Below are 6,000 nucleotides of genomic sequence, written 5' to 3'. Positions count from 1 at the left end.
GATGTTGGACACGCAGTTCACTGTTTTCGTGCCATTGATCTGGTATCCCAAATCGCATTCAACTGTGTAATGAGGTGCAATTCCATATATTGAACCATGCTGAACAGTCAATGTGCAGTTTGGGATTTCTGGAGAAGAAAAGAAAAAAATTAGGAAACACGTAATTCCTTCTGTGCCAACACCTCCCTGTTTCTGAAATCTCCTATCTTCTCCGCGTACACTCGCTGATCTGCCCTGCCAACTAACCTTAAAGCATGCACAGATATTAAGCAGTTCAAGCTTCAGCTTCTTACGACGAGCCAGGAGATGTTGAATAAATAGTACCCTGTCCCCTTCCTGCCTGAATGCAGTATGTAAGAATGTTCCAGAGCACTTCAAGATTCACGCGCGGGCGCGCAGCAAATGTCACCTAGATGTGCTAGAGGCTGTTTACATTACCAAACTACAGCCTGAGCTGTGTGGACAGAAGGAGTTTGTTAGGAAGCTAGTGCTCTTTTGACTTCCCAACTCCCTATTATAGTGCGTGTACTCTTTGGCGGAACTCACACTATCATTCAGCTTGTGTACGTTTCATCAAAAAATGTCCGCCAATAAGCTGTATAAATTGACATCGTTGTGCTTCGTCACATTATCACCATGTACTGATTTTGAGGAGTAATGGTACGAAAGGCCTTATCAGATTTACAACTAGCTTCGTCTCTTCGTGTGCTCTTCGTGTGCTAGTTGTAAATATGTTTCCCTCCGACTAAGTCTCTATTATTATAGCCAATTTACAAGCGATTGCAAAACAGCCAGCTACGTCCTCAATTGGCAGGAACTATACACCGTCAGAGAGTGGAACACCTGTTCTACCCCTGAGGACATGTCCCCCATCTATCTTTTGGAGTTTTCTTGAAATAAACGTTTTGAATTTTCGATTCCATTCAACCAGGCTGAAATACGGCCGAAGTCATACCTGCGCAATAAAGCTCGCCCCTCCGCGACGTCTCCCCTCCAATTTCTACTTCAAGACTGTTCGCAACGGTGCAGAACAAAGTGGATTGTTGACTCTGACAGGGAAACGCAGCGAGGGTCATTTGTCACTACAAACGACAAGCTTCGCCTTGCGCCACCGACAATTTTTGGTGCACCGTCGATGCAAAAGTGACTGAAGTCCGGAGTGCAGTTTTTGAATTTTTTTGCAAGATGCACGGTGAAATCGCGTACTCTGTGACGAAGGATGAGGCTTTCTGGATCACGACACGTGGCCATCGATCGCAATCGTGCCTGGAACGCTACTCGGAACAGACCGTGATGGCTGAGGTAAGATGCGCTGCATTTCCTCCTTGAACTGCTAAGAACCCCCATAAACTGTCCTAGGAGTGTTGCATTGGCAGCAATCCATTGAAATATCCCCCCCCCCCCTAAAGCAAGGAGAATCATGCATCTTTCGCACTTACCTCCTGCAATCCCAAACATAGTCCAACTGTAAAAGCAGGGGCGGATCCGGGGGGGGGGGGAGGGGAGTTTGAACGGACCACCTTGATTTTTTCAACCATAGTTCGAGTGTGACCATATACTTCCGATTGACTGTTTTCTCATTTTCTCAAGTGCAGCTTTATCGAGCCACACTTTTTATCACCATCATAATATTGGGCATCAATGCCCGTTTGCTTTGCGATGTAAAATAAAACTTCAAACAAACAAAAACCACTAAACCATGCCCATGCGACGTGCGCACCCCATGCTATGGCCCAGTCGGCCCAGGTAAGAGCAGGCCGCTAGCTATGCAGCTTAGTAGATCTACATGACGTTGTACATAGATTATTATTATTCACACATATCCGCCGGATGAGTACGCGTGGCCCATGCACCATGGGGACCCACGAATACAAACCAGCATATTTTCTCTCAGCAATACAAGCAAGCAAGCAAGCAAGCAAAGATAAATGAGAGCCCAGGCAGCGAAAACAAAACCAAGAGAGATGAGGACATAGGCAACGAAAACAGTTCCAACGCGTAGCCAGGGATTGAATGTGGGCATCTGGGTACGACAGTTAATACAGCTAGTGCAGCGGTACAGAGCGCAGCAGCACAAACATACAAAAGTGCCACAGCAGCAGCCAAGAGTGTGCAAACACTAAAAAAGAAGATCAGTCCATGTACATAGATAATTCAAAGTAAAAAGGTAAATCTGCACTGAATGCACAGCTAGCTACGCGTTCGCTTCGGAGAAAGAGGTGCGTAAGCATTTGTTGAGCTGCTGCGGCAACTTGGAAAGTAAGTTTCAAATACTGGCCGCGCAGGGCTGTAATTTTCGTCGTGGCTCGTGCCTTTTGAGCTGTCTTAAAGTTCGTCGAAGCGTCTAAAAGAGGCAGCCTCACGACCAGCTGCCATCGAATTTTGGTGACATTCCAAAGAAACGTTTAGCCACTAGCGTCAAAGGTAAAACAAAGAGCGAGACTTTGAAAAGCACCTTCAAGTTCAACGTCCCATCATCCAATAATCAAAATTTCTCCGAACTGGGGACAATTATGACTGAGACACGAACGATGCAGGAAGCCTGCCTTATGGAACGTACCATACAGTGGAGTCAACACCGGGCGGATCGGAGTAAAATATTACGGACAAGTATTGCAGACGAGCAGCTGGCAAAAGTACCAATCAGCTATTCTGCCTTGTGCTGCGTGTCTTCAATAATGTTTTAGCTGCAGAATGTTGGAAATAGGGGTACTGAATGTTCAGTTGTATAGCAGCTGGCATGCTCAAGTACAGGATGCAATACATGTGGGCTGTCCTGATCACGCGAATATGTGAACTTGGTATACATGCTTTTGTAAATTTGTATGTCATTGTTTTTTATTTTTTTGTATTTTATTTTTTACTGATTAACCACAGAACCATCAGATGCTGCACAGCGGGGGCAGTGGCATATTGGATGGAAGTGGGGGCGGGGCAAAAGTAACTCCTCCGACCAAAGGTCTCGGACTCATCGTTACTCCTGTGCGCCGATTTATAGGAGAAAAGAAACATGTGCATCCAAGAAGGAAGCACCGGCTTTGCAAACGATAATGGGGGAATTTGAGATTGAGAAAGGAAAAAACAATAGTAACAGCAGTGCACCGTAGGAAGATGGAGACAAAATTAATGATAATCGGATATTAGGCTGAGCGAAGGGGACCAAAGAGGGGTAGAAGGGAGCTGGAGTGCGGTCAGTATAATTAGGCTGCTGTGTTGGCTGCGATGAAGAGATCATAGCCTGTCTGTGGCCCACTCCCACTTGCTGCTCCGCAAGTGGTCGTTGACATTTTTCTTGAAGGTGTGCATACCTCTGCAAGAAGGGGGAGACTGCAGAAGGGTAGGTGGGAGCTGATTCCATGTTGCGATGAGGGAGTGGGGAAATGAGCGGAGCGTGTTGTTTCGTGACTGAGGAGGAAGGATACTGGTGATTTGTGATTGATGATGTGCTGCAGATCTGGTTGTCTAACGAGTAGACATGCGGCATTGCGGTGCGGCTGCTGATGGTGGCAGAATGGCTTTCACCATTTCCGGACCCTCCACAAAGTGCAGCTTGTACAGAAAGCAGAGCCCTGCTACGGTACGGCGAATGTCGAGGCTCGGAAGGTATGATCCATCTCCAACTATGTGCAGGGCACGGCGCTGGATGGCAGTGAGGCGGGCCAAGGTGGGGGGGGGGGGGGGGGGCTGCGCTCATCCACACCAGCATGCCATGCTCTAATACAGCGCAGACAAAGCCACGGTACACGATTGCTCAGTGCTTTGGGTCTAGCACAGCCGATGCCTTGCGGAGGAAGCCGAGCCGCTGGGCTCCGCGTACTGCAAGCTGTCGGATATGGCTGCGGAATGCCAGCTGCCTGTCGAAGGTTACGCCAAGAAGCTTGATCTCCTCTACTTCTGGCACGACTGCTCCTTGGATGCGTATTGCGTTGGGGGGGGGGGGGTGGGGGGGGGGTGGGGGGGGGGGGGCGAGCGGTGGTGGCTGATGGTCAATGCTTGCGACTTTGTGGGCTCGAGCTTGACCGTCCACCTGCTTCCCCATGCTGCCAGTTAGTCTACTGCCTGCTGGAGGATTGCTGTCTCTTCTGGCAGTCTGAGTCGGGTGGTGATGCACTTGTAGAGAGTTGTGTCGTCGGTGTATACAGCCAGCTTTACCCCACCGGGCAGGTGGTCTTCTGCGTCGTTGACGTACAGAAGGAAGAGGGTGGGGCCGAGTATGCTGCCCTGCGGCACGCCAGATTGGATTCGGTGGTTTGGTGAAGACTGGCCGCCTATGACGACACGGATGTGGCGGTCTGTCAGGTAAAGAGGGGGCCACTTATGCCACACCGCTCAGCCTTGTGGAGGACGCCGTGGTGCGAGACCTTGTCGAAGGCCCCGGCAATATATATATTTTTTACTAGAGCCACGTAAACCCGTCATGTGTGAGCCATGAATAAGGGGAGTGGTGGCGTGGTCTGGGATGCTCTGCCGACCTTGGGTCTCGGCTTCATCACAACCAGGCGCGATATCTACTGCGAGGACCCTGACGAGGCCTCCACCGGCAGGAGCAAGGCTCCACTCATGCTGAAGAGCAATCAGCAGATCAGAGGTTTCCAGTCCAGTGCGACAGCCAAACTGCCTGTGAGACAGGATGTCATTCTTTTTCAGGAAGTTGGACAGGCTGTGGTTCACGATGGACTCCATACACTTAGACATTATGGGCAGTAGTGATATCGGTCGGTAGTTTCTGGGGTTCGACTTGGGGCCTTTCTTGTGTACCGGTACGACTTTGGCAAATTTCCACATGGCAGGTTGATGACCACTGCAGAAGCACAGGGTAAACAGCTTGGATAGAGGCAGGGCCACAGAGTCGGAACATTTTCTCAGCACTCTAGTGGGTACTGCATCAGGCCCTGTGGCTTTACTTGGATTCAGGGTTCGGAGTGTCCGGCGTACGGTGGCTTGGCGGAAGTGGACTGTTGCAAGCGTATTTGCGGTGCGCAGGCGGACACGCGGGAACGGCCACGACTGTTCTGCAAAGTCATCGTCTAGGCTGCACTTCTGGGCAAAGTACTTCCAGATGACGTTAGCGTTGTCGTGGCTTTTTGTGCATTCCATGCCGTTAGGGTCAACCAGGACTGGGATGGAGCTGTCCCGGCCATGCCCTCCAACTCGCTTAATCACGCTCCACCACTCTCTGTCCTGCAGGCTGCCCGTCCGGAGCCGTTGCTTCACATGGTCGAGATGTCTGGCTTTGGCTCTTGCTAGACATCTTGTTGAGTCGAGGCATGCTAGCTTGTATGTTCACTTGAGCGCTCCATGTCTGGGGTCATCGCGGAATTTCCGCCAGGCATTGCGCTTTCTATCAACTGCTGCAGAGCATTCTGGCGTCCACCAGATTGGGTCCTGCGGTCTGGTCTTGAAGACCTTGGATGGTATAATGCGCTGCATTCCCTCAGTGATTCGCATGGTCAGAAGCTCACGTTATAATTATGTTTGGGTCGTCGCCGATTATTGTGTCCCAGTCAGTAGTCCGGAGGAAGGCACAGAGGCGGGGCCAGTCAGCCCGCTGGTATAGCCATACTGTACGAGTGGTGGGTTGGTCTACAGATGTAGTAAACTGGAAGTCGGCTATGACAACAGCAAGGTCTGATCTGCCAAGAGGTGGTTGGGTGGGGGTAAACACAGTTCCAGGCCCATCCGACATGACGAGGTCAAAGATGCTTTCTCGACGAGTGGCTAAAGTGACGTGTTTTCGGAGACCATGTACACAGCACATGTCTTCTGCAGCTTCTCCAGCAGCCGAGGTGCGTGGACTTCTAAGCCATTCCCGGTTGTGGGCATTGAAGTCTCCTGCCACAATAATGTTTGAGCAGGACTGCCGGGCTTTGTCGATGTCAGATTCCAGCTGGGTGAAGATACTGCAGCCCGTGTCTGCACTCGTCCAGGCAGCACAGATGCCAAATTTCATGCCTGACGGTGCAGCAACACTAATCCAAAGAGTCTCACACTCAGAGTTGA

The 6,000-nt window shown here is 50.5% G+C and overlaps 1 protein-coding gene across 1 annotated transcript in view; it reads right to left on the bottom strand.

The window, feature by feature from the left end:
* The window catches only part of LOC135819468 (uncharacterized), a 53,824-nt gene that overhangs the window by 28,956 nt on the left and 18,868 nt on the right, over nucleotides 1-6,000 (bottom strand). The window contains exon 3 of the mRNA XM_065332682.1: nucleotides 1-128. This exon is cut by the window's left edge and continues 28 nt beyond it. The gene's annotated coding sequence lies outside the window, so the exon portion shown is untranslated. The remainder of the gene's footprint in view (nucleotides 129-6,000) is intronic.

The sequence above is a fragment of the Sycon ciliatum genome, chromosome 6, assembly GCF_964019385.1.
Source record: "Sycon ciliatum chromosome 6, ocSycCili1.1, whole genome shotgun sequence".
NCBI lineage: Eukaryota > Metazoa > Porifera > Calcarea > Leucosolenida > Sycettidae > Sycon > Sycon ciliatum.
Note: the sequence above shows the minus strand (reverse complement) of the source record. Positions and strands in the feature narration are given on the sequence as shown.